The sequence below is a fragment of the Macrobrachium nipponense genome, chromosome 16 (genome assembly GCF_015104395.2).
Source record: "Macrobrachium nipponense isolate FS-2020 chromosome 16, ASM1510439v2, whole genome shotgun sequence".
Classification (NCBI taxonomy): Eukaryota; Metazoa; Arthropoda; class Malacostraca; order Decapoda; family Palaemonidae; genus Macrobrachium; species Macrobrachium nipponense.
This window is the reverse complement of record NC_087209.1, coordinates 60,764,484-60,791,983: the sequence shown is the minus strand read 5'-3', so window position 1 is coordinate 60,791,983 and position 27,500 is coordinate 60,764,484. Positions and strand designations below refer to the sequence as shown.

The window sequence follows — 27,500 nt, the reverse complement described above, 5'->3', positions numbered from 1 at the left end:
CCATTAACCTTTTTATTCAACCAGTATCTCATCTTGTCCAATTTAGCTGGTGCGTCTCTCTCCTCTCTCTCTCTCTCTCTCTCTCTCTCTCTCTCTCTCTCTCCTTTAATCAAGGAAGGCAAATCTTGTCATTCAGATGAGTGACTATGCAACAAAGTTCATCATCCATCTCCTTTCAAAATATAGGCTGTCTATGTGAGTTCAAACTTCATTTTGAGAGATCATATGATCCTAATTAGCTTTGGAGGTAGCTGTTTCATGAGGGGGGATTGGGGGGTGGCCACTCCCTTCGACCCCTGTCTGCAACCTCACTTCAATCCTTTTACTGTACCTCCGAACGACTGTTTCACAGTGCAACTGCTTTAAGGTTTTCCTTCAGTTACACCTTTCAGACCTTCTTACTGTCAATTTCCCTACCGTTATCTTCCCTTCAGCGATGAATGACCCCAATAGGTCCCAACGCTTAGCCTTTGGTCTAAAATCTATATTCCAACTCCATTCCACAAGCCAAAAATGGTCCTCTTCCTCATTTGCCACAGTTTTACAGTATTCTCAACAGTCTGTGTTTAGAACAGTGTTCTCTCATTAGAGGACCTCGGTGTCATTCTACAGGTGCCATTTCATTCCTTGCTCCTTCCAGATATTTACCCTGTGAAGATAGGCATTTTCACTGCCATTTTCTTTCCCTCCTCTGACAAGCTTTAGAATGTTATTTCTTTATCTCTTTTCCATTCCCCCTTTTCCGGGGTAACTTAGATTTATCTATGTTATTGTTATATATTCTTTTTTTACTGATTCCTAAATAATTCGACTGTTGCTCTTTAAAACCCACACAATCATAGTTTTTTTACAGGCATCATGAATTGCACATATGTGGATTTCCTTTACTTCGTTGATCTTATTGCTTTTCATTCAATTATGATTTGGAGAAATGCCTAAAAATAACATTATAATATATATATATATATATATATATATATATATATATATATATATATATATATATATATATATACACATACAAGCGTATACCACAGGAAAATAATAGTCAGAAATCCAAGCGCTTTCGTCTTTGGAGTTAACTCCTTGACGATGTCTGAGTAAAGACGAAAGCGCTTGGATTTCTGACTATTATTTTCCTGTGGTATCGCCTTTATTTATGAAGTCCCACGTGCATCTACAGTGATTTTTTAAGCAATATATATATATATATATATATATATATATATATATATATATATATATATATATATATATATATATATATATATATATATAGGGTGTCCATAAAGACCAAGTACCATTACAATCAATAAATACTTGTAATGTTACTGGAATTTCATGGCCATCGTTATAAGATGTAATATATACATACATATGTTATTTTTAAAACATTTCGTTTTAATGTCGTACCAAATATTTCTTAAGACGACACGTTTATAAGATTCTACTTTACTGAGGGACACAGCGTCTCGTTAATGAATGATCTTATCAGAATTAAATATGTTACACCAACAAACAGAACACTAAGAGACTCCCCTACATCCTAAAGTTTCAGCAAGCAACAAAAGCAGAGAAGGCTAAGAAGCCCGAAAATTTATTACATAAGGACGCGTCATCCTTTGTCGGCTCGAATTTACTGCGTATCAGTTTGAATTGAATGCGGCGGCGGCGGGGGTAGGGGTGGGGTAGGGGCCGGGGGGGTTGTCTTCCCTTGCAACAAACATATCATACACAAAAAACAGCAAGTATGATTACACGGGTAAGGCGCTCATTCATTATTAGTAGGGTCATCCATTTCAAGACATGAATAAATCATCGAGAGATGTTTGTGAGACGGTGATTTTTTTTTTTTTGGGGGGGGGGGTGTGGGGTTGGAGGGGGGCCCCTGACATATTTTCGAAGCATGTATGCTCGATGGATAATTCTTTATTTGTGAGATGGTTACACACACACACACACACACACACACACACACACACACACACTCACACACACACACACATATATATATATATATATATATAATTATATATATATATATATATTATATATATGCCTGTCACATTTACCGTGATTCATATACATATATCGAACTACAAATGTCCTTTAATATCTAATTCGCTCTACCTCGGAATTTAATATATTTTCATATAGGTTTAACCGAGGGGGAATTATTAAGCGATAACTAGAATTTGCAATTGGAAACATTTGTAGTTCGATATATGTATATGAATCACGGTAAAGTGATAGACTTATATAATGACTACGTGCGGGCAAAAAGCCACTACCACGCAAACTGGAGAAAACGAGATGGGTGTATGCAGCCTCCAAACAAAAAAAATACCTGTGCGCGAGAAGAAAAAAAAAAAGTATCGAGGTGGGAGGCGGCATATACTTATATCTCTTGGCGGTGGCGGGGTGGTTTTTTTTGGGGCTTCACTGCCAGTCCTGGAATTGTAGAGGTCGGTGTTCGCGTCTGCCGATCGCCAATTCTATTATCGCTAATAAATTCCCTCTCGGTTAAACATATATGAAAAAATATATTATTCCGAGGTAGAGCGAATAGATATTAAAGGACATTTTGTAGTTCGATATATATATATATATAATATATATATATATATATATATTATATATAATATATACTATATATATATCATCATCCGTGAGTGCTTAGCCATCTGACAAATAAAGAATTATCCATCGAGTAAAAATGCTTTGTAAAAACATCAGTAACAACAACAGCAACCAAAGATAAACGAAAATCTTCATCTCAAAAACATCTCTCGAACGAAAATTCAAAATCTTTAATAAAACAAATTTTCGTTTATTGTTGTTGTTTATTTATTTCCCCACGACGTGTCACGGTGATATATTCCCAGAAACGAACGACCCTCCTACTAAATAAATGAATGAATGAATGAATGAGCGTCCTGTCCCTGCAATCAAGCATGATGATTTTTGCGTAAGATGTATTGGTTGCAACGCTGCCCTTCTCACCCACCCCACGCCCCACCCACTTTGTCGAAGCGAAACTTGTCCCATAAATTCAAACTCTGATACGCAGTAAATTTGAGCCGACAAAGGATGACGCATATTTGTGTAATGAATTTTCGGGGCCTTCTTAGCCTCTCCCTGTTCCCGAAGTTTGAGCGGAGAAGTCTGCTGGTGTTTTATTTGTTGGTGTACACATATTTAATTCTGATTATATAACTTTATTAACGAGACGCTGTGTGTTTCCTCAGTAAATCTGAAAATACGATCGAGGCCAAAAGCCATGCGCTGGGACCTAAAAGGTGATTCAGAGCTGAAAAAGGAAACCGACAGTAAGAAAGTGTGGAGGGCGTAACTGGAGTAAAAACATCGCAGTTGCACTGTGAATCAATTGTTGTAGAGGATGGAAAGTTACAAGGAAGAGAAAATGAACGGAGGTACACCAAAAGAAATGAAAGATGTTGCTGTTAGGGGCCGAAGGGACGCTACAAAGAACCTTATGCAATGCCTACAGTCCACCACGTGAGGTGCACTAACGGCGCTACGCTACCCCACTACGGTTATAGGTATATCTTAATTTTGTATTATATCTGTAATTCTGACCAACTTTAGGAGAATGATTTTACTAATAATAATGTGTTTTTATGCTAATATTTTATGTATCTAACGATTTTTATGTAAAATACATTTAATGGATATTTAGATATAAATCTATGTGATTATTACTTTAATCAGCTGAGGTAAAATTTTAAACAAACATTATATGTATATTTTAATCCTATGCACATTGTATTGTAAGAATACCCACTGTAATATTGTGGAATAAAGGTATTATTATTATTATATTTCTGGGGTGTCCTCAGTAGTCTTGGACATGGGTCGTCTAGAGAAACATTGACGACTTTTGTATCTGAAAAAGAAATTTATCAAAACAAACCCATACATTTATCTATCTACCTATCCCTATCTATCCAGGGCTGGTTTAAGCCCCGATTTGCTGCTTCTATGTTATTTGAGTAACAGTTTTCTTTGCTCTTACTCTACTATCTTTGGATACTTAAAAGTGGAAAACTAAGGATGTTTCAGCGTGGCGATTACGGGAGACCACACTGCACAAGTGCAACGTTTTCATTAAACAGATATACATAGTTAATTTCCTCTTCGAATGTGGTACTGTCAATCGACGAATACTGAATACTTGGGGGTGCTACCATCGAGGACCTCCCGTTTTTCAATATAAATTATTATTATTATATATATATAATATATATATATATATATATATATATATATATATATATATATATATAATAAAAGGAACTCATAAAAACGTCGAAATATAGAGAGAAAATACTGTATTTCAGAGACTGCTGTCTCTTTCTTCAGGTAGGTGAATGAGAAAAGTTAGAGAAAAGGTGGTATTTATACCAAGAGATCCATCCACAGGTAAGCCAATTTAGGTCACTCCCACTGATTATACTTCTTTAATCCTCTTGAGCATTGGTTGAATGAAAACTTATCAATGACATCTGAATCCTATGCACCCTTTGAGGTGTTCATTAGCTGTGATTAATACAACATAAACGGTCAGTTAGGTATGGACAACAGAACTCAGCTATTTTCAACCATATAAATGAACATACCCACAAAATAAACTGGAATTTGCCACGTATAATTTATAGCAGCAACTGTCAGTACAAGAGTCAGATGATAGAATTGGCCTTGATTAAACAGAGACAGGTAATGAACATCTCAAAGGGCGCATGGGATTCAGATGTCATTGATAAAGTTTTCATTCAACCAGTGCTCAAGAGGATTAAAGAAGGATTATCAGTGGGAGTGACCTAAACTGGCTTACCTGTGGATGGATCTCTTGGTATAAATACCACCCTTTCTGTAACTTTTCTCATTCATCTACCTGAGGAGAGAGACAGCAGTCTCTGAAATATGGTATTTTCTCTCTCTATATTTTGGCGTTTTTATGGGGTCCTTTTATTAGATGGAATTCTGTTGTAACAGAACATTTTTACCAGATATATATATAAGGTACATTCGTTTTTTAAAATGCCTATGTACTTCAGAGAGAGAGAGAGAGAGAGAGAGAGAGAGAGAGAGAGAGAGGTTATACGCTAATATGAATGATCCAGAGGAAAGACAAATTATGTGTGTGTATATATATATATATATATATATATATATATATATATATATATATATATATATATATACTATATATATATACACACAACACACACACACACACACACATATATATATATATTATATATATATAGATATATATATATATATATATATATATATATATATAATAGAGAGAGAACACAACCCTCCACGAAAGAACTCAACAACGTCAAGAAACACCCTCTTCCCATCCCTTCCCCAAACATCCCCCACCCCCCCCGCCCACCCTCCCCCAAAAGCAGTGCATTTCCTATTCCCTTTTTTCGTCTCGCGGAAGATGTAGAAAGTTGACTAAATTAAAGGCGAAGAGATGAGGAACTTTTCTAATTAACAGTGTTGCAGAAAATAAAAGTATGAGGGGGCTCCCAGCTCCCTGCTCCAGGACAAGGTGAAATCATTTCCACCCTTTTTTTCTTTTTTTTTTTTTCCTCGGAGCGAAAGAAACGTGGGGGCGGGCGGGGTGGGCAGCATTCGCGGATTTCAAACAATCTGGAATGTATGAGATTTATGATAATTTCCAGTTTTTGTTTCTCGGGTCCTGATTTTTCGTGATTCTGTTAAAGTTAGATTTTGAATACGCTCATATTTCTATTTTAATTTATTTTCAAGTGAGGTAAATATTACTTATTTATTTTTCATTTTTAAACCTTTTTGTAGTACAGCCGATTTAGAATGAGAGCGTTTATGATTTATTAAGGATTTGGTTTAAAACAAATATATAATAATACTAATTCTTAATGTTCATTTCACTGCTTTATTTCAATCTCACTACTGTATAATTTGGCAAAAAAACAAAACCATTTAAAATCGTCTAATCTACATATATGTAGTTTTCAATTTTATTATTAACCTTTTTAAACGAATTTTTAATCACAATTTATGAGTGCATTTTTTTTTTAACTGGACAGTACGGTAATGTACCTCCTTTTACCCTGATTCTGTTTTCTCTAAGACTTTGAAATCAACTGTATGATACTCTCAGCCATGGCCCCCAAGAAACTTTCAGTCCTTTCAGTTACGGTCCATTGGTGGCCTGTGTTGTTGGCTCCCAGCATAGCATTGCCAGACGCACGATGTTGGAAAACTTTAACCTTAAATAAAATGAAAATGACTAAGGCTAGAGGACTGTAATTGGGTATGTTTGCTGATTGGAGGGTGGATGATCAACGTACTAATTTGCAGCCCTCTAGCCTCAGTAGTTTTCAAGATCTGGGGGCGGACAGAAAAAGTGCAGACGGACAAACGAATAGCCATCTCAAAAGTTTTCTTTTACTGAAAACTAAAATCTACAAATCTGACTAAAAATTCATTAAAAATCTGTCAATGCTAATGTAAAAATAAATATATTATATATTTTTATATAAATCATGAACGACCAAGCTGCGAAAAGAATTCAGTAACGAATGCAATTACACAATGAATAAAACATGCATAATTACACATGGCACGTACATTCACATGTATATTACCGTACAGCACTTGAACCATATATTATATATATATATATATATATATATATATATATATATATATATATATATATATATATATAATATATATATATATACTATATATATATATATAATATATATATATATATATATATATATATATATATATATATATATATATATATATATATATGTACACACACAGAGTAAAGAGCAACATGGAAACGACAACAAATTAAAGTAGAGGATATTCTAACATCAAGTAAGAAAAAGAAAAGGGCGTGGGCAGAACATATAATGAGAATGTCAGAAAATAGATAGACGAAAAAGAATAACAGAGATTGCAAACGGAGCAGGGGAAGGAAGAGAAGACGATGGATTGACAAGCTAAGAAAATTTGCGGAGAGAGAGAGAGAGAGAGTTAAGAAAATATCCCATATATTTCCGACGGTTCAAGTCCGTGAGAAAAAAAAAAAAAATTCATGCATTTCCAATGACAGGAGAATGGGGCCCCGTCCGCCCACCCCCGAAAAAAAAACATCAATAATTTGTTGCAGACGTATGTTGAAAAAGGTGATTAACCATCAATCTGAGCGCGTTAATGTGAAATCACGGATGAACCTCGGTGATCAAGGGATTACCATAATATTAACAATGTTTTTTGCTGGCACACGGGTGCTGTAAAACCTAGAGGTCAAACTCTGAATAATTTATCTTCGCTCCTGATTGCGTCATCGTGGAACTATTCTTTTTTATTATTAATTATTCTTCCTTTCTATACAAGCACTGTACTACGTAACGCATTGTGACTATCAGTGTAAGGTGCTAACACGTCGACACAAAATAATATATTTAAAACTTCTTTATTTTAAAATCTCTATATTGGTCGTTTAAATATTTTTTTTATTATATATATCTTTTTACACAGACACTATACAACGCGAAGTATTGGGACTATCAGTGTAAGGCCAAAGCACGTCAACATAAAATAACACATTTAAAATCTCTTTATTTTAAAATGTATTTACTAGTTATTTAAGTCTATTATTGTTTTTCTACACAGCCACTATACAACTAACGTATTGTGACTATAACTGTAAGATCATAGCACGTAACATAAAATAATTTAAAGATCTGTATATTAGGTATTTAAATGTTTTTATTATTTTGTCTTTTTACACAGGCACCATACAACGTAACGTACTGTGACTATCAGTGTCAGATGATAACACGTCAACACAAAATAATATATTCAAAATATCTTTACTAATGATTTCAAATGTCTTCTGCTCTTTCACACAGTCACTATAAAAGGAACATATGATGACTATCATTGTAAGGCCACAACACGTAAACATACATTAATATATTTAAAATACCGATACATTTTAATACGCACAGTAAATCAAAATCAAAAGGTATTTAAATAATTTCCTAATCTTCCTAATCCCAAAGTACCTACATGATATTTTTGACGATCATTCATTCTCTTTCTATAATTTTACCCACGAATTACCAAAACTCTTACGATGGTTACCTAGGTCAAGGGCTTAATAGTCTTGCTTTTCTGGTATTTTTAATCGGCCTATTTTGAGTAAAGGTAAAAAGGCGTGATCCGTCCTACAGCTTACTCGGGACGCGAGCAACTTGACGTAAACTAAAACGTGCTAAACTCTAAGGGCAAACACAGCGTTGTTTCAACAACAAATTAGAATAAATGTCATATTTAATTAGAAATAATTGTTATGTACCGTTTAACATACACATTATTTATTTTTTGCATTTTCATTCTAATAAATAAGTCACAAATATCATATCCTAAAATTCCTATATCTTTAACTCAACGCGAAATAACTTTTTCAGATCTTTTCAGGTTCTTCCGTAGACCTTTCCAAACCGCAACAACAACAAAGTAGTTTACAGGCTTACTCCCCGAGTAAGCAAAAATCACAGAATGGAGTTTCTATTCGCCTTCCTTTGTGAAAGGAAAGCACCATTCGTCAAGATATCGTGTGAGGAGAAGGAAAATTAAATACATTAACGAACAAACAGGTGAAAAGAGATTAATATTCAATGTTGGGAAGCGCCAGTGTGTATCGTATCCATCAATACATTTCATATGTATATAATATATACATATATACACATAAATCCATACGCGCATACACCCAGCACAGGCAAATCACACACCACGCATTAATATGCAGTGCCTTTACACATCCAGTTTCCACAGTCTTGAACGAGGCATCGATTCCAATGAGCGTAAGCATAGTGGTAGTAGTAGTAGTAATGTATATACAGCGTTTCCAAAGTCCCAGTACCATTACAAGTATGTATCTATTGCAATCGTACCGGAACTTTATGGACACCCTGTGTGTGTGTGTGTATATATATATATATATATATATATATATATATATATATATATATATATATATATATATATATATTGTATAAACATTACTCATTCACCTGGCCGTTTCACTCCGCTTAACTCGTACGATTTCTGGCTAAACAGATTAGCTGCGGCACTAATCTGGTTACCGCGTCTGTAGTAGCTCAGCTCAGCTCAGGTCGACCTGAACACCAATCGATATGTAAACAAAGCGAAAAGGGGGGGGAGGTGGCGGCGGGAGGGAAGGAGGGGGGGAGTTTGAGCCTACAATAATTGCTGTTGATTAAGTTTGCCTTTTGAGGTTTCTGATAATTCGGTTTTATTTTCTGTCTCTGAATTTTATTTTCTTTCTCGATTTCATTTTCTCTCTCTCTCTCTCTCTCTTTTCTCTCTCTCTCTCTCTCTCCTAACTAAATCTAAATTCAAACGACGATGGAATTTGGAATTGTACTTGGAGTATAAAATTTAGTCTAAAGACCAAGCATTGGGACCTTTGTGGTCATTCGGAGCTGAAATAGAAACTGAGAGTGCAGCCGGTTTTAACGGGCATAACAGGAGGAAAACTTTGCATTTACAATATGAACAAACTGTTTGGAGACGGTCGAAAATCAGGTGGAAAAAAGAGAGTACGAACGGAGGTACAGTAAAAGGAATGAGAGGGGTTGCAGCTAGGCGCCGAAGGGACGCCGCTCGCTAAGATCCTTGAATCATGCCTTACAGTGCACCTACAGTATACCTTAGTTTAACCAGACCACTGAGCTATTCAACAGCACTCCTAAGGCTGGCCCGAAGGATTAGATTTCTTTACGTATCTAGGAACCAATTAGTTACTCAGCAACGGGACCTACAGCATATTGTGGCACCCGAACCACATGATATCGAGAAATGAATGCCTAATCACCAGAAATAAATTCCTCTGGTTCCGCATTGACAGGAGCGGGGGGAGCAAATTCGAGCTACCAGATTGATAGGCGAGTATGGAACCCATTCGTCCGATGAGGAACTGTGATGGACTTCCGAAACAGAGCTTCTTCACCTGTTACACAAAACTCATAATATCTCGTCATAATCAGAGTCGTCGGCCAAAGCGCTAAAGGCCATGATTGAATATGTGATGCCCGAGTGGACTTTTCAAAATGGCGCTTTTCGTTAATATGTAAATCCTCATTAACGTCGACGGAAGGACGGAATTCCGCGCTCGTGATTGCGCGCGCCCGAACTCATTCATTTTTCCTCCGGGTTATAAATGGAACTGGATATATCATCTTTTTTTCCTTTTTCTTTTTTTTATATTTTCTGAATGACCCTCTCTAAAATTATGCGACGCGGGAAATAAATGTTTTTATTTCCTCGTCTGCTAATCAGCGTTCATTATATTTTTTTTCGTCGGAGAGTTTCAGAGTTGTAAGATTTTCCCCTCACACAAGTTGTAAACATTATATCCCTAAGTATTAACGTAAATGAAAACCTGCTAAATTCTACGGTCAAACAGAGCCTTATTTCACAAACGATAATTTAAATAAATACGCGTAATTTTACTAGAAATAATTTTTCTGTACTGTTTAACATGCCCAATATTTATTTCTTTTAAATTTTCATTCTAATAAATAATTCATAAATATTCTATTCAAAAATTCCCGCATCTTTAACTCAACGCTAAACACCTTTTTCAAACTTTTTATGCCCTTCCATAGACCTTTCCTAAACCCAAACAACAAGAACAAGAACAACAACAACAACACAGTATTTTGCAGGCTTACTCCCCGAGTAAGCGAATACGTTGGTAAAATCCTTAATAACTGTAAACCATAAACGGATCCCGGATTACACACGTTACTAATTATGCCACTACTAGATGAGATTCAGCTCTGTAGACTCACATTAATTATGTCTTTTCATTCCGTGTCAGTTCATCTGGAAAATGATTAATTAAGGGTATCTGGTGAATATCTCTGTGGCTGGTGGATATCGATGACTCTGATGGATGTTGATGAGTCTGATGAATGTCAATGAATCTGGTGGATATCAAAGTCAATGGATAACGATGAGTCTTGTGGATATCAATGCATCTGATGGATATCAAAGAATCAGATGGATATCAGGGAGCCTGTTAGATATCAATGAGTTAGATGGACATCAGTGAGTCTGATAGATGTCATTGAGTATGGCGGATATCAAAGAGTCCGATGGATACCAACGAGTGGATATCAATGTGTCTAGTGGATATCAACGTTATTTTCTTCACTAATTTTTAAAGAAATTGACAGACTTCAGAGTTTATATATATATATATATATAAATATATCTATATAATATGATATATAAATTATTAGATATATAACTAGATACGATATTAATAGATTTGGATATCTATATATATATATATATATATATATCTAGTCTAATATATATATAATTATATTATATATAATATAATAGATATATATATAGATATAGATATATATAGAATATATATATAATATATAGGATATACCTATCTATATATCTATAATATAGGATATATATTAGATAGATAGAGAGATATATATATATATATATCTATCTATCTATCTATCGTATCCTACATATCTATCTATATATAATCTAATATAGTATATATTATATATATATATATAATAATACATGTATAATATATATCTATACATGTGATTATATATATATACATGTATATAATATATATATATTGATATATTGTACAATATAGCAAATACTCTGAAATATTTCAAAGTTTCTGAGGTGAAAGTCCAAGCCACCCATACGTATTTTGACGACCTCCATTCCTGTTCCTCTTTCTTATAAGGAATGAAGATAAAGAAAAAAAATAAAAAGACTGACATACAGTACAAACATGTAATTCCTAAGAAAATCTTTTCCTCCTTCCTTGCAAAGACACCGTGGTACAGAGTTTCATCATCATTTGTCTTTTCCTGAATGGATTGTTGACGTTCAGCAATAAATTCATGTTCACTGTCCAATAAATCTAACCTATCTTAGCAGAATGTAGAATGGAATAAATCACGTGGATTCAATATTACTTCTTGCTGAATAAAATTATAAGCTTCGCAGAAAAAAAAGTAATTTAATTCTTATTTATACTAAGATGGAAAATGCCTTCTTTACGCTACGTTCGGTATCGCATCTTTTCTCTCCTCATCTCCTGATATTCTTTTTTCCCCACTCCATGTTCCTGTGTTATCCTTAATCTCTCTCTCTCTCTCTCTCTCTTCTCCTTCAGATTCTAATGGATTCTAACCACCTAGGATGCCTTTACCTTACGTATTACCCCTCACCCTTTTTATTTCCCTCGTCCAGATGCTTATGGTTTTTATCATCTGGACTTTCCTTATCATAGGTATTACTCCCCTCCCCCCCTTTCTCTCTCTCTATATATAGATCCTTATGTTGTTTGTTTGTTTATTTATATGGTGTTTTTACGTTGCATAGAACCAGTGGTTATTCAGCAACGGGACAAACGTCTTTACGTGACTTCCGAGCCACGTCGAGAGTGAACTTCTGTCACCAGAAATACACATTTCACACTTCTCATTGGAACGCCCGAGAATCGAACTCGCGGCCACCAAGGTGGCACGCCAACACCATACCGACCACGCCACTGAGGCGCTATAGGTCCTTATGGATTCTATTCATCTGTGTCCTTTCTTTATCTTACGTATGTACGTATTACCCCCATTTCTCTCTCTCTCTCCTCCACCTTATTCATATACTTATAGATTCTATTCATCTGGACTTTCTTTATCTTACTCTCTCTCTCTCTCTCTCTCTCTCTCTCTCTCTCTCTCTTTGAGCGGTCCCTGTAACAACTCAGACCGGCTGGAAGATTGAAGACTAATGCCGAACCATTTTCTCAAACTTTCGCGAGAGATAATATGATCTACTCTTTCAGGAGATGGCTAATTACGACGCAACTCAAGTAATTATCCAAGACGAAACCCAGAGCCCATTAGCTTTATGAAATTTTCAAAAGGGAGGAGAAGAAGAAGAAGTCTTCTGCGTTAGAACTTCTCTCTCTCTCTCTCTCTCTCAAGCCTCTGATAATTATTTTCAGAGGGATTGGTAACAAGATCGATAGCCTTCTTCCTCATACAGTTTGTCGAAGTTTGCCTGCGTTTTGTCTGAGTATGTCTGCGCTTCAGGGCATCTGCTTCTGGAGATATGGAGGTTGCAATTTTGCTCATCACGATTTTGGGGGTATTTTATACAGCATAGGCATACAGATTTTGTTGCGAGTTCTACTTTAAGAGAGAGCAAGAATGTTGTGGTTTCTACTTACGGAAAACAAGACCTTGCGGTTTCTACTTTAAGGGAAATCACGACTTTGTTGTTGTTTCTACTTTAAGGGACAACAAGACTTCGTTGTAGTTTCTACTTTAAGGGGAAACTAGATTTGTTGTGGTTTCTACTTTTAGGGAAAACAAGACTTCGTTGTAGTTTCTACTTTAAGGGGATACTAGATTGTTGTGGTTTCTACTTCAAGGGAAAACAAGATTTTGTTGTAATTTCTCATGTAAGGGAAAACAAAACCTCGTTGTAATTTCTACTTTCAGGGCAAACAAGACCTTGTTGTGGTTTATACTTTAAGGGAAAACAAGATTTCATTGTAGTTTCTACTTTAAGGGAAAACACACTTCATCTAAGGTGCTGAACATTTTTTAGAATGGTTATATACCTTAAGAAACGTGATATACAGTGTAATCATCGTCTTGACTTCTTAATTATTTTAATTTGAATCTGATTTTTCGAAGGTACTGCGTATTATCTTTCCTTATAGGGATTATAATACACAGCTTAAGTCGCAATTTATTTTTCCGTGTTGGTTTTCACCTTAACAGTTTTGGCAAAAATTATCTGCCGTCTGCAGAGAATAAATAAATAAATAAACAAATAAATAAATACTCTACACCTGTATGTATATATATATATATATATATATATATATATATATATATATATATATACTATATATATATATATATATATATATATTATATATATATATGTGTATTTTATATATATATATATATATATATATATATACTATATATATATATATATATATATATATATATATATATATATATATATACACATATACATTCATATATATGACTGATAAAAAATGTCCTATTACAACAGAATTCCATCTGATAATAGGTGCCCATAAAAACACCAAAATATAAAAAGAAAGTTCTATATTTCATATAGCACACTTTCTATATTTTGGTGTTTTTATGGTCTTCCTTTTATTATATATTTTTTATTAATTATTATATATATTATAGATATATATATATATATTATATTATATTATATAAATATATATATATATATATATTTATATATATATAAGTGTTTAGCGAACGGCCATTTTGCAAAATTGGTTCATTTTACAAAATTGCCGGCCATTATGCAAAAGGACCAAATTCGTGGTCATTTTGCAAAATGACCTAATTTCCTCACAACTTTCTCGTTCTTGGGTTTATCCTTATGCTAGACTTGAATATATATATATATATATAATATATATATATATATATATATATATATACATACATATATATATATTATATATCATATATATATATATAATAATATATAATATATATATATATATAGAAATTATATATATATATACATATAAAATATATTATATATATATATATATATATATATATATATGTATATACACACACACACACACACACACACACATATATATAATATATATATATATTTATATATATATATATATATATATCTATATTATATATATATATATATATATATATATATATATATATATATATATATATAAATCTTGACCGACAGTCCATTAAAAAAACCATGAAACTACAAGGAAATAAATAAAAAAATATGTAAAAAAATTATTGACAGTCCATCGAAACATAACATGAAACTAGAAAGAAACTGAAAAAATATTATGAAAAAATAAAGAATTAATTATTTTCATCAAAACGTAACATAAAACTACAATAAACAGAAAAAAATTATTCATAAAAAATAAAAACTGATTGATGGTCCATCACAAAAATAGCAAGACGCTACAAGAAGGAAAATGGAAAAAATAATATATAGAAAATTTGAAAAATTGATCGACAGTCTATGAAAACATAACATGAAATTACAAGAAGAAAACAGAAAAAAAAGTTATGTAGGAAAAAACAAAATTGTATTGACAGTCCATCAAAACATAACATGGAAATACAAGAAGGAAAATGGAATAAAAATTATAGAAAAAAGAAAAAACTGATTGGCCGTTCATAGAAAAATCAACATGAAACTGCAAGGAGGAAATTGAGAAAAAAAAAATGATGAAGGAGGCGGAATCGTTCAGCAGCCTGAATACGTGAATAACGGGAAACGGCTCTGCGCGAAACTAACCCAAAGCAGTCCGGGGACTTCGGGATTAAAAATACATTGTGTTCGCTCGGCCCAAAACGGAGTCATTTGCATCTCAAAGGGGGTTCGAATTATAACTGGAGTGGCTTAGTCCCCCAAGTGAGTGCCGGGCGGCCATTATTATTTTCCGCCGAGATGGTCAACGATTAAGAGACCTTTTAAAACACCACCCACCCCCACCCCCTACCCTCCCCCTCCCCCTCCCCACCCAATTTCCCAGTCACTCTTTCCGTCGCTCAAGTGAGAGGCGACCGGAGAGCGACGAGGTCTCGAATCAGTAGATGGTGTCAGTTTCCAAAATTGCTTTTATCAGGGTATTTTCTTTAGCCGCATGTTAGTTGCAATTATTCTTTTCGATTAACGTGCCTACACGCGTAAATACACACACAACCACAGACCGATACAAAGGGGGAGAGAGAGAGAGAGAGAGAGAGAGAGAGAGAGAGAGAGAGAGAGAAAATATTCACTTATAGTAGAGTTGTAGGTCATAAAAAAACTCTTGAGGCATTTATTTATTTATTTATTGAGAGAGAGAGAGAGAGAGAGAGAGGAGAGAGAGAGAGAGAGAGAGAGAATTTTCATTTATAAATGAGTTGTGGATTAACATGTCAAAAAAATCTAAAACAGAGAGACAGGACAATATGTCAAAAAAATCTAAAACTGAGAGAGAGAGAGAGAGAGAGAGAGAGAGAGAGAGAGAGAGAGAGAGAGAGAGAGAGAGAGAGAGAGAGAGAGAATGAACATGTGCCACTTGCCGTCAGATAAAGAACTTACTGGAGCAAAGTAGACAGGTGAAGAGGCACCGCCGCGCTTAATTACAAACGCATCTGTTATACCCCCGAATTAGTTAAGGCTTAATTCAATGTCTTATCATCTGGATTTGCTATAATTTTCATATCGCTTATAAACATATTCGTTACGATTTATCCATTTAAAGATGTTAATAAAAAACCATTATACATTATGGAATATAAGATACACAAAAAGATATTCGTGTTAAGATGGGATAGTATATAAAAATTTAGGCTAAAGACAAGCACTGAGACTTATGAGATTATTCAGCGCTGAATGGTAAACTGAAAGTAAAACAGATTTTAAAAGTGTAGCAGGTGGATGACCTCGCAGTTGCACCATGAAATAATTGTTAGGAGAGGGTGGGAAGGGAGAGAATGTGGACAGAGGTACAACAAAAGGAATGAAAGGGGTTGCATCTAGGATCCGAAGGGACGCTGGAGAACCTTATGTGATGCTTACAGCTCCGCTCTGAGGACAAATAAAACAAATAAAGCAAAATAACGAAAGATTTCCATGGATATTAATATTCCTACGCACAATACATCCCATCAGCAATTTGTTTATCAGACTCGAAACGCCGTTTAATAGAAAGCTATATCGCGTCTGTATATCTCGCCTTAACAGGAAACAGTCAACACTGACAGAAGCCAATTAAAAACGCAGAGATTCGTGGCACATTTGTTTCCATGTTAACGATGGCCACCAACTTTTGCCCGGTAAAATGTACAACAAAAGCCGCTAATTGAAGTATACATCGTGTAAGTATTTTTTGCCTATCAGGACACGGTCATGTTTATTAAGACCCAAATGAAAACTCAGGAGATTCGCGAGGCATTTGAATTCGTGGTAATGTTTACCGTCTGTTTTTTGCTAGGAAGTGACTCATTAAGGTATTTTAGATTTCTTGAGATTCTGACAAAAATTGCTTTTATTGCATTTACTATTACGTTTTCAGTGCTGGGCAGCTTTCTCTACTGGAGCCCTGTCCTAACTGGGGCTGTAGTTTACCTAATAATAATAATAATAATAATAATAATAATATAATAATAATAATAATAATATGATTCCCATAACAAAAGTACTGCAGAAGATGGATGCTGGGTACCAACTCAAGAAAGGAGGCAACAGAATTAACCATCTGATGTTCATGGACGACATCAAGCTGTATGGTAAGAGCATCAAGGAAATAGATACCGTAATCCAGACTGTAAGGATTGTATCTGGGGACATCAGGATGGAGTTTGAAATAGAAAAATGTGCCTTAGTCAACATACAAAAGGGCAAAGTAACTAGGACTGAAGGGATAAAGTTACCAGATGGGAGCAACATCAAACACGTAGATGAGACTGGATACAAATACCTGGGAATAATGGAAGGAGGGGATATAAAACACCAAGAGATGAAGGACACGATCAGGAAAGAATATATGCAGAGACTCAAGGCGATACTCAAGTCAAAACTCAACGCCGGAAATATGATAAAAGCCATAAACACATGGGCAGTGCCAGTAATCAGATACAGCGCAGGAATAGTCGAATGGACGAAGGCAGAACTCCACAACATAGACCAGAAAACTAGGAAATATATGACAATACACAAAGCACTACACCCAAGAGCAAATACGGGCAGACTATACATAATACGAAAGGAAGGAGGGAGAGGACTACTGAATATAGAGGACTGCGTCAACATCGAGAACAGAGCACTGGGGCAATATCTGAAAACCAGTGAAGACGAGTGGCTAAAGAGTGCATGGGAAGAAGGACTGATAAAAGTAGACGAAGACCCACAAATATACAGAGACAGGAGAATGGCAAACAGAACAGAGGACTGGCACAACAAACCAATGCACGGACAATACATGAGACAGACTAAAGAACTAGCCAGCGATGACACATGGCAATGGCTACAGAGGGGAGAGCTAAAGAAGGAAACTGAAGGAATGATAACAGCGGCACAAGATCAGGCCCTAAGAACCAGATATATTCAAAGAACGATAGACGGAAATAACATCTCTCCCATAGGAAGTGCAATACGAAAAATGAAACCATTAACCACATAGCAAGCGAATGCCCGGCACTTGCACAGAACCAGTACAAAAAGAGGCATGATTCGGTGGCAAAAGCCCTCCACTGGAGCCTGTGCAAGAAACACCAGCTGCCTTGCAGTAATAAGTGGTACGAGCACCAACCTGAAGGAGTGATAGAAAACGATCAGGCAAAGATCCTCTGGGACTATGGTATCAGAACAGATAGGGTGATACGTGCAAATAGACCAGACGTGACGTTGATTGACAAAATCAAGAAGAAAGTATCACTCATTGATGTCGCAATACCATGGGACACCAGAGTTGAAGAGAAAGAAAGGGAAAAAATGGATAAGTATCAAGATCTGAAAATAGAAACAAGAGGGATATGGGATATGCCAGTGGAAATTGTACCCATAATCATAGGAGCACTAGGCACGATCCTAAGATCCCTGAAAAGGAATCTAGAAAAACTAGAGGCTGAAGTAGCTACCGGGCCGGCCCATGCAGAAGAGTGTGATCCTAGAAACGCGCACATAGTAAAAGAATGATGGACTCCTAAGGAGGCAGGATGCACCCGGAACCCCACACTATAAATACCACCCAGTCGAATTGGAGGACTGTCATAAAGCAAAAAGAAAAAAAAAAAGAAAAAAAAAAATAATAATAATAATAATAATGATCATAATAATGACACTCTGGTGACTAATAAACACCATATTCTTTGGAAACTTGAATATAAAGTCAATGGCCCCTATTGGGCTTGTTCCATATGAATAGGTTTATCTATTTAATAATAATAATAATAATAATAATAATAATAATAATAATAATAATAATAATGGAATTAAAAATGTTAAATACCTGATGCCTTTCATCTCATTTGCTCTCATATCACATGTACACACCAGAAAGTGCTCCGACTTGTATACATGCAAACAGACCCAACATTTCGAACTTTTATTTTTCTTCATGTACAGGCAAATTAATATCACAGTACTGTGTCAGAATCATTTCCTGTACAGGTTTAAGACTTACAGCCTTCATTTATGCATGAGGACATACAAGAATTAACTGAATCCTCTGGGATTCAGAAAGAGTCAGCCTTGTATATTAAAAGAAAAAAAAAGTTGAGTGTCAGTCCCCAGTAATTAACTCTTACATATTGTATCAGTTTCTAATGAGAACAGGAAACGGAGCACGGTATGGCATTTAAAATTTGTCTCTCTCTCTCTCTTTCTCTTTCAAAACATAATTTTTCTGTTTATATCCAAATATGTTGAACTTTCTATATTTTTGGATAGGCTGTGGCATTTTCAAATGCTCACTCACTTATTTATAGATTACAAGAACGTTTTCCAAATTTAATGATTATAGCTATTGTATAAGTATTTATATACATTGGGTATATATATATATATATATATATATATATATATATATATATACAAAGTATATATATATGTGTATATATATATATATATATATACATATATATATTTATATATATATATATATAATGTATATATGTACTTATATATATATATATATATATATATATATATATATATATATATATATATATATATATATATATATATATATATACACACACAGCTATATGTATATATTTCTATTTATTGATATATAAATCATATATTGTATATATTACTATATATATACAATAAAAATATACATAAGTATAAATACATATTATATAAATATACACATACATACAGACACACACACAAGCATCCACAACCAGCAACGGTGCGTGGCTTCGAAAGCCAAGTCAGTTTTATCAAACGAGACCGGCGAAACATCACGCCCATTTCCTCACAGCATCCGGCCGAGATTTTAAGATAAGCATCATCTCGGGGTAAGTATCTCCTCCGTAATACATTAAAAGAAGCCGGCATCCAGAACCGACAATATCATATGTCGTGTATGGGTCATTAGCACTTTGCCATCCTTGGAATGGCCCTCCTTCTTCCCATTGCGTCATAAATTGTGCCCGGCTCTATGGGCACTCAGGGACCTATTTCACATGTTACCAGTTTTTTTTTTTTTTTTTTGTTTTTTTTTTTTTTTTTTTTTTTTTTTTTTTTATCTTCGTCTTCGTAGGTAAGAGTTGCATTTAAATTCAAGTGGTCCTTCGTGTGTAACATCTCTATACACACATTTATATATACTGTATATACTCATATATATATATATATATATATATATATATATATATATATATATATTATATATATATATATATATATATCACCTATGGATATGTGTGATAAATGAATCACGTACTAACGTCATTATATATATATATATATATATATATATATATATATATATATATATATATATATATATATATATATATATATATATACTATATATATATTATATATATATATATATATATATTATCTAATAAAAGGAGCCCATAAAAACAACCAAATATAGAGAGGAAAGTACTATATTTCAGACTGCTGTCTCTCTCTTCAGGTATATGAATGAGAAAAGTTTACAGAAAAGGTGGTATTTATACCAAGAGATCCGTCCACAAGTAAGCCAATTTAGGTCACCCCCGCTGATAATCTTCCTTTAATCTTCTAAGCGTTGGTTGAATAAACACTTCGTCGACGACATCCGAAATCCATGCCCCATTTGAGATGTTCATTACCTGCTTCTCTTTTATTAAGGCCGATTCCATCATTTGACTCTTGTACCGGCAGTTGCTGCTATAAATTCCTCTGACAAATTCCAGTTTATTCTATGGTTATGTTCATTTATATGGTTGAAAATAGCCGAGTTCTGTTGTCCATACCTAACTGACCAGTCATATATATATATATATATATATATATATATATATATATATATATATATATATATATATATATAGATATATATATATATGTATATATATATATTTATATAATATATAATATATATATATATAATATATATATATATATATATATATATATATATATAAATAAGTCATATCACATTTCCGTGATTCATATACATATATCGAGCTACAATGTCCTTTAATATCTAATTCGCTCTACCTCGGAATTAATATATTTTCATATATGCTTAACCGAAGGGGAATTTTTTCTCGATAATAGACTTGCCTGGACCAGGGCGCGAACCCATGATCCTTATAAATCCAGGAACGTCAGTGAAGCTTTATCCTACTACACCACCGCGAGAGGTTAAAAGTTCATGTCGCCTCTCACCCTCATATACCTTTCGCGCGCAGGTAATTAGTTGGTTTGGAGACAGCATGAACCACCCCTTCGGTTAAGCATATATGAAAATATATTAATTTCCGAGGTAGAGCGAATTAGATATTAAAGGACATTGTAGCTCGATATATGCGTGTAGATATATATATATATATATATATATATATATATATATATATATATATATATATATATATATATATATATATATATATATATATATATATATATATATATATATGTATATATATATATGTATATATATATATATATATATATATATATATATCTATATATATATACACACAAATATAAAACTAAAAGAATCAACATCCGGACCAATAAAACTGAAATGGAAATACCAAATCGAAAATTACAAAACTATAAAGATGATGGAGAAAATCAAGAAATGAAAATTCATAGAAAGACATCGTCGAGAGAGAGAGAGAGAGAGAGAGAGAGAGAGAGAGAGAGAGAGAGAGAGAGAGAGGTCTTAATCTTTCAAGCGACTATGTCACCTGCTGGGGAGATGCGGAACATCGCTCCAGCCTGCGATTGGACGACGCCCACAATGGTCAATTCCCACTTCAATTCCCACGCGGGTGGAAATCGCAAAAGACCTTCAATTCGAATCCGAGAAAAGGAATAGATCTTGGCATCAATTTACCTAGCCCCCCCCCCCCCCCCCCCCCCAGCCCTAAACCACATTTCCCTTAGCGGGGTTGGGGGGAGGAGGGACATGTCCTACCCATTCATGGGTCGTTGATGAAGTTCGTTCCTCTAGTATACTCGTTTTACCGAGTCTCAAGTTTGTCTCCTACTCGTTTTACCAAGACTCAAGTTTGTCTCCTACTCGTTTTACAGAGTCTCAAGTTTGTCTCCTGCTCGTTTTACCAAGACTCAAGTTTGTCTCCTGCTCGTTTTACCAAGTCTTAAGCTTGTCTCCTACTCGTTTTACCAAGACTCAAGTTTGTCTCCTACTCGTTTTACCAAGACTCAAGTTTGTCTCCTACTCGTTTTACCAAGACTCAAGTTTGTCTCCTGCTCGTTTTACCAAGTCTTAAGCTTGTCTCCTACTCGTTTTACCAAGACTCAAGTTTGTCTCCTGCTCGTTTTACCAAGTCTTAAGCTTGTCTCCTACTCGTTTTACAGAGTCTCAAGTTTGTCTCCTGCTCGTTTTACCAAGACTCAAGTTTGTCTCCTGCTCGTTTTACCAAGTCTCAAGTTTGTCTCTTGCTCGTTTAACCAAGACTCAAGTTTGTCTCCTACTCGTTTTACCAAGACTCAAGTTTGTCTCCTGCTCGTTTTACCAAGACAAGTTTGTCTCCTGCTCGTTTTACCAAGTCTTAAGCTTGTCTCCTACTCGTTTTACCAAGACTCAAGTTTGTCTCCTACTCGTTTTACCAAGACTCAAGTTTGTCTCCTACTCGTTTTACCAAGACTCAAGTTTGTCTCCTACTCGTTTACCAAGTCTTAAGCTTGTCTCCTACTCGTTTTACCAAGACTCAAGTTTGTCTCCTGCTCGTTTTACCAAGTCTCAAGTTTGTCTCCTGCTCGTTTTACCAAGACTCAAGTTTGTCTCCTACTCATTTTACCAAGACTCAAGTTTGTCTCCTGCTCGTTTTACCAAGTCTTAAGCTTGTCTCCTACTCGTTTTACCAAGACTCAAGTTTGTCTCCTACTCGTTTTACCAAGACTCAAGTTTGTCTCCTGCTCGTTTTACCAAGACTCAAGTTTGTCTCCTGCTCGTTTTACCAAGTCTTAAGCTTGTCTCCTACTCGTTTTACCAATACTCAAGTTTGTCTCCTGCTCGTTTTACCAAGTCTCAAGTTTGTCTCCTGCTCGTTTTACCAAGACTCAAGTTTGTCTCCTACTCATTTTACCAAGACTCAAGTTTGTCTCCTGCTCGTTTTACCAAGACTCAAGTTTGTCTCCTGCTCGTTTTACCAAGACTCAAGTTTGTCTCCTGCTCGTTTTACCAAGTCTTAAGCTTGTCTCCTACTCGTTTTACCAAGTCTCAAGTTTGTCTCCTGCTAGTTTTACCAAGACTCAAGTTTGTCTCCTACTCGTTTTACCAAGTCTCAAGTTTGTCTCCTACTCATTTTACCAAGTGTTAAGCTTGTCTCCTACTCCATTGACCAAGTCCCAAGTTTGTTTCCTACTCGTTTTACCAAGTCCCAAGTTCGTTTTACATTCGTTTCAAAAAGTCAAAAATTTATCTTCTACTAGTTTACAAAGACTAAAGTTCATCTCCTACTCGTTTTATGATTACTTAAGTTAGTCTTCTACTCGTTTGACAAGGTTTTTAAGTTCGTCTTCGTCGAGTTTATCCTCCGCTCGTTTTATGAATTCTTAAGTTAGTTTTCTATCTGTTTAACGAAGTCTCAAGTTCGCCTTTTGCAAGCTGTACAAATTTTACAATTCGTCTTCTACCCGTCTTACGAAGTCTCAAATTCGTCTTCTGCTCGTTCTACAAAGTTTAAAATTCGTTTTGTACTCGCCTTACGAAGTCTCAAATTCGTCTTCTACTCGTTCTACAAAGTCTCAAATTCGTCCTCTACTCGTTCCAGGAAGTTTAAAATTCGTCTTCTACTCGTTCTAGAGTCTCAAATTCGTCTTCTACTTCTTCCAAGAAATTTAAAGTTCGTCTTCTAATCGTCTTCCGAAGTCTCAAATTTGTCTCCTACTTGTTCCAAGAAATTTAAAATTCGTCTACTAATCGTCTTTCGATGTCTCAAATTCGTCTTCTACTTGTTCCAAGAAATTTAAAATTCGTCTTCTAATCGTCTTTCGTTGTCTCAAATTCGTCTTCTACTTGTTCCAAGAAATTTAAAATTCGTCTTCTAATCGTCTTTCGTTGTCTCAAATTCGTCTTCTACTTGTTCCAAGAAATTTAAAATTCGTCTTTCTCGTCTTCGAAGTCTCAAATTCGTCTTCTACTTGTTCCAAGAAATTTAAAATTCGTCTTCTAATCGTCTTTCGATGTCTCAAATTCGTCTTCTACTTGTTCCAAGAAATTTAAAATTCGTCTTCTCATCGTCTTTCGAAAAAATTCGTCTTCTAATCGTCTTTCGAAGTCTCAAATACGTCTTCTACTTTAACGAAGCACAAGGTCTCGGTCGCCTACTCACTTAATGATGAATTAAATAACACTTCCTGGTTCCAATCACCTTTAAAATCATTCTAGAGGAAGTATTTTACTCATTTAGGTGCCTGCGGAAAGACCAAGGTGAGTAAATGTGGGAAAACTGGGCTGGAATTATTACGTATAGTTTTCTCCGTTTTTCTAAGGGAGCAGCGACAAAATTTACACCTGTAAAGCGAGATAGTGCTGCCATCTTGTGACAAGAATCTGCACCCAAATTATCCCAGTTGCAGCAACATCTCGCATTTTACCCAAACGCATAACTTAACGTCCAATTACCTGCTCCTATATGAGCCTCATTCCTTCAACTATAATCCGATCAGTATTTATCCAAGTTTGCCATTTCGAAGAGATATGATTTACCAGTGCAGCCCAACGACATTCTCCTATCTGCTCGGCATTCTCTTAATTATAACACAAACGAAAAACGAACAATATTCCCCCCACCCTCCCTCTAGCTTTTCACCCAACTCCAACAAACCCACACCCCAGACAAACATCCCCACTACATAACCACAAGCATCGAAAAGCACATCGTTATGAGAACCCACATCCAAATAAATGAAGATAACAAGACTTATATACCTGTCCAGCTCATATACCTGTCCGAACCAGCCTCGTTAAAGGTGAGGGGTGAAGACGGCTAGAGACCAAGACCCACAGAGAAACGCCACTAAATATTTCTCCGAGTAAATGCAAACTCGAACTGCTCGGGCCATGTACCTTTCGCTAAGCAGGATGTCAATTTCCGGATCTATTGTAATGCCAGGCGGAACGACATGCCTCTCCTCTTTATTCATCCGTGTCTTTTTGGAAAGTGCGAGGGTGAGTGGGTAGTTATCCAAAATTTCGCCTCTGTCATTATCATTTATTATTCAAACGATGAACCCTGTTCATATGGAACAAGCCTGAAGGGGCCACTGACTTGAAATTAAATCTTCCAAAGAACATGGCGTTCAATAGAAAGATGTAACAGAAGGCAATAGGAAACAGAAAGAAGGGGGATCACTTATTAAAAAAGTAAAAAAAAAAAATTAATTAACAAATTAATATATAAATAGAAAGTACCCTTATGAAAGTATTTCATCCGCGTAAGAGAACTGCTGAATACACAATAAAGGCAATAAATAAAATAGACAATTACCTTCACTGGTAATTTTGACGAAATTTCGAGACCATGATAACCGTTTCATTCACTGGAAACAAAAAAAATAGACTCCACAGCTTTTTCCTACGTCATGTAAAACACTGAATTATTCTGTACTTACGTTACAGACGTCATGTAAAACGTCACCAGGTTTAAGTTAGGAGTTTTTGAAGCTGCATCGTTTCTGTTAGGCTTTCTCGAGGTAAATATGATTTGCCTGAAAAAAAATTCATATTTGTCAAATAAACCAACAGGACAGTTTAGACTGATTTCGTGATTTACTGACACATATATGATATATATAATAGTTTACGGAATATTCTATTTAAAAATATATTTAAGACAATTTTTATTTCTATGCAATGCATTAATGTTTTATGGGTATCAGTGAGAATAATTACAAAATAGTAACACTAAAATAGCCTTTACATTACTGTCACTAATACTTAACTTTCTATACCATTCCTTACCATGGTTTACCTAGCTAACTGCCCTCATTCCTCTTTCACCCATCTTACCTATCAGCTAAAAAAACAAAAATGATGAGAGAGAGAGAGAGAGAGAGAGAGAGAGAGAGAGAGAGAGAGAGAGAGAGAGAGAGAGAAAATGGATAACAATTGTCACCAAAACTTATAGTCTACACAATCATGAATAACCTTTATTGAGAAAATCTCCGTCTCCAATTCCAATCTCCAAAACAACCAGGAAAGCAAAATCTCCAAAGAGACGAGGAGTAGGACCACCCCCAAAAAAATAATCCAATTGGGGGGTGGGGGGTTGGGTGGGGAGTAGCCGAGTGGGAGTGGACACACAAATCGGACATTAAAAATTTAATAAGAAACTCGAGACTAAACCAGAATAAGCCGCTGCCTCATTCTCCCAAATGGTGGGGTACGTACGTATTAATAATGGCTTCTTCAACCACTGGACTCTTCCGAGTGATCTCTCTCTCTCTCTCTCTCTCTCTCTCTCTCTCTCTCTCTCATCTTGAGAATTAGCAGTTTTTGTCGCTGTGGATTATTTTTTGTTATTTATCCATTAATCAATTTATTTATTTACCTAAATCATTCTTTAAAATATTTACTTATTTTGTTCATTGGAACGATAACGAAGTGAGTTTCTTATCATAATGGAATAATCAATGAGTCTTCATTATTATATATATATATATATATATATATATATATATATATATATATATATATATATATATATATATATATATATATATATATTTACATATATTATATACATATATACATATATATATATATATATATATATATATATATATATATATATATATATATATATATATATATATATATATATATATATATATACATATATATATATATATATATATATATATATATATATATATATATATATACATATATATATATATATATATATATATATACATACATATATATATACATATATATATATATATATATATATATATATATATATATATATATATAATATATATATATATACAACGCTACCCGAGGACGAGGTGGGTTTGATGCAGTCTCCAAAACTAAAAATACCTGAGCGCGGCAGGTATTTGAGGTGATAGGCGGCATAAACTTATATCCTTTTGTGGTGCGGGGTGTGCTA

The 27,500-nt window shown here is 34.6% G+C and overlaps 1 protein-coding gene across 5 annotated transcripts in view; it reads right to left on the bottom strand.

The window, feature by feature from the left end:
* The window catches only part of LOC135195449 (trypsin-1-like), a 277,572-nt gene that overhangs the window by 165,131 nt on the left and 84,941 nt on the right, over positions 1-27,500 (bottom strand). For all 5 annotated transcript variants that reach the window (XR_010310127.1, XM_064221685.1, XM_064221687.1 and 2 more), the window contains exon 4: positions 25,996-26,091. The gene's annotated coding sequence lies outside the window, so the exon portion shown is untranslated. The remainder of the gene's footprint in view (positions 1-25,995; positions 26,092-27,500) is intronic.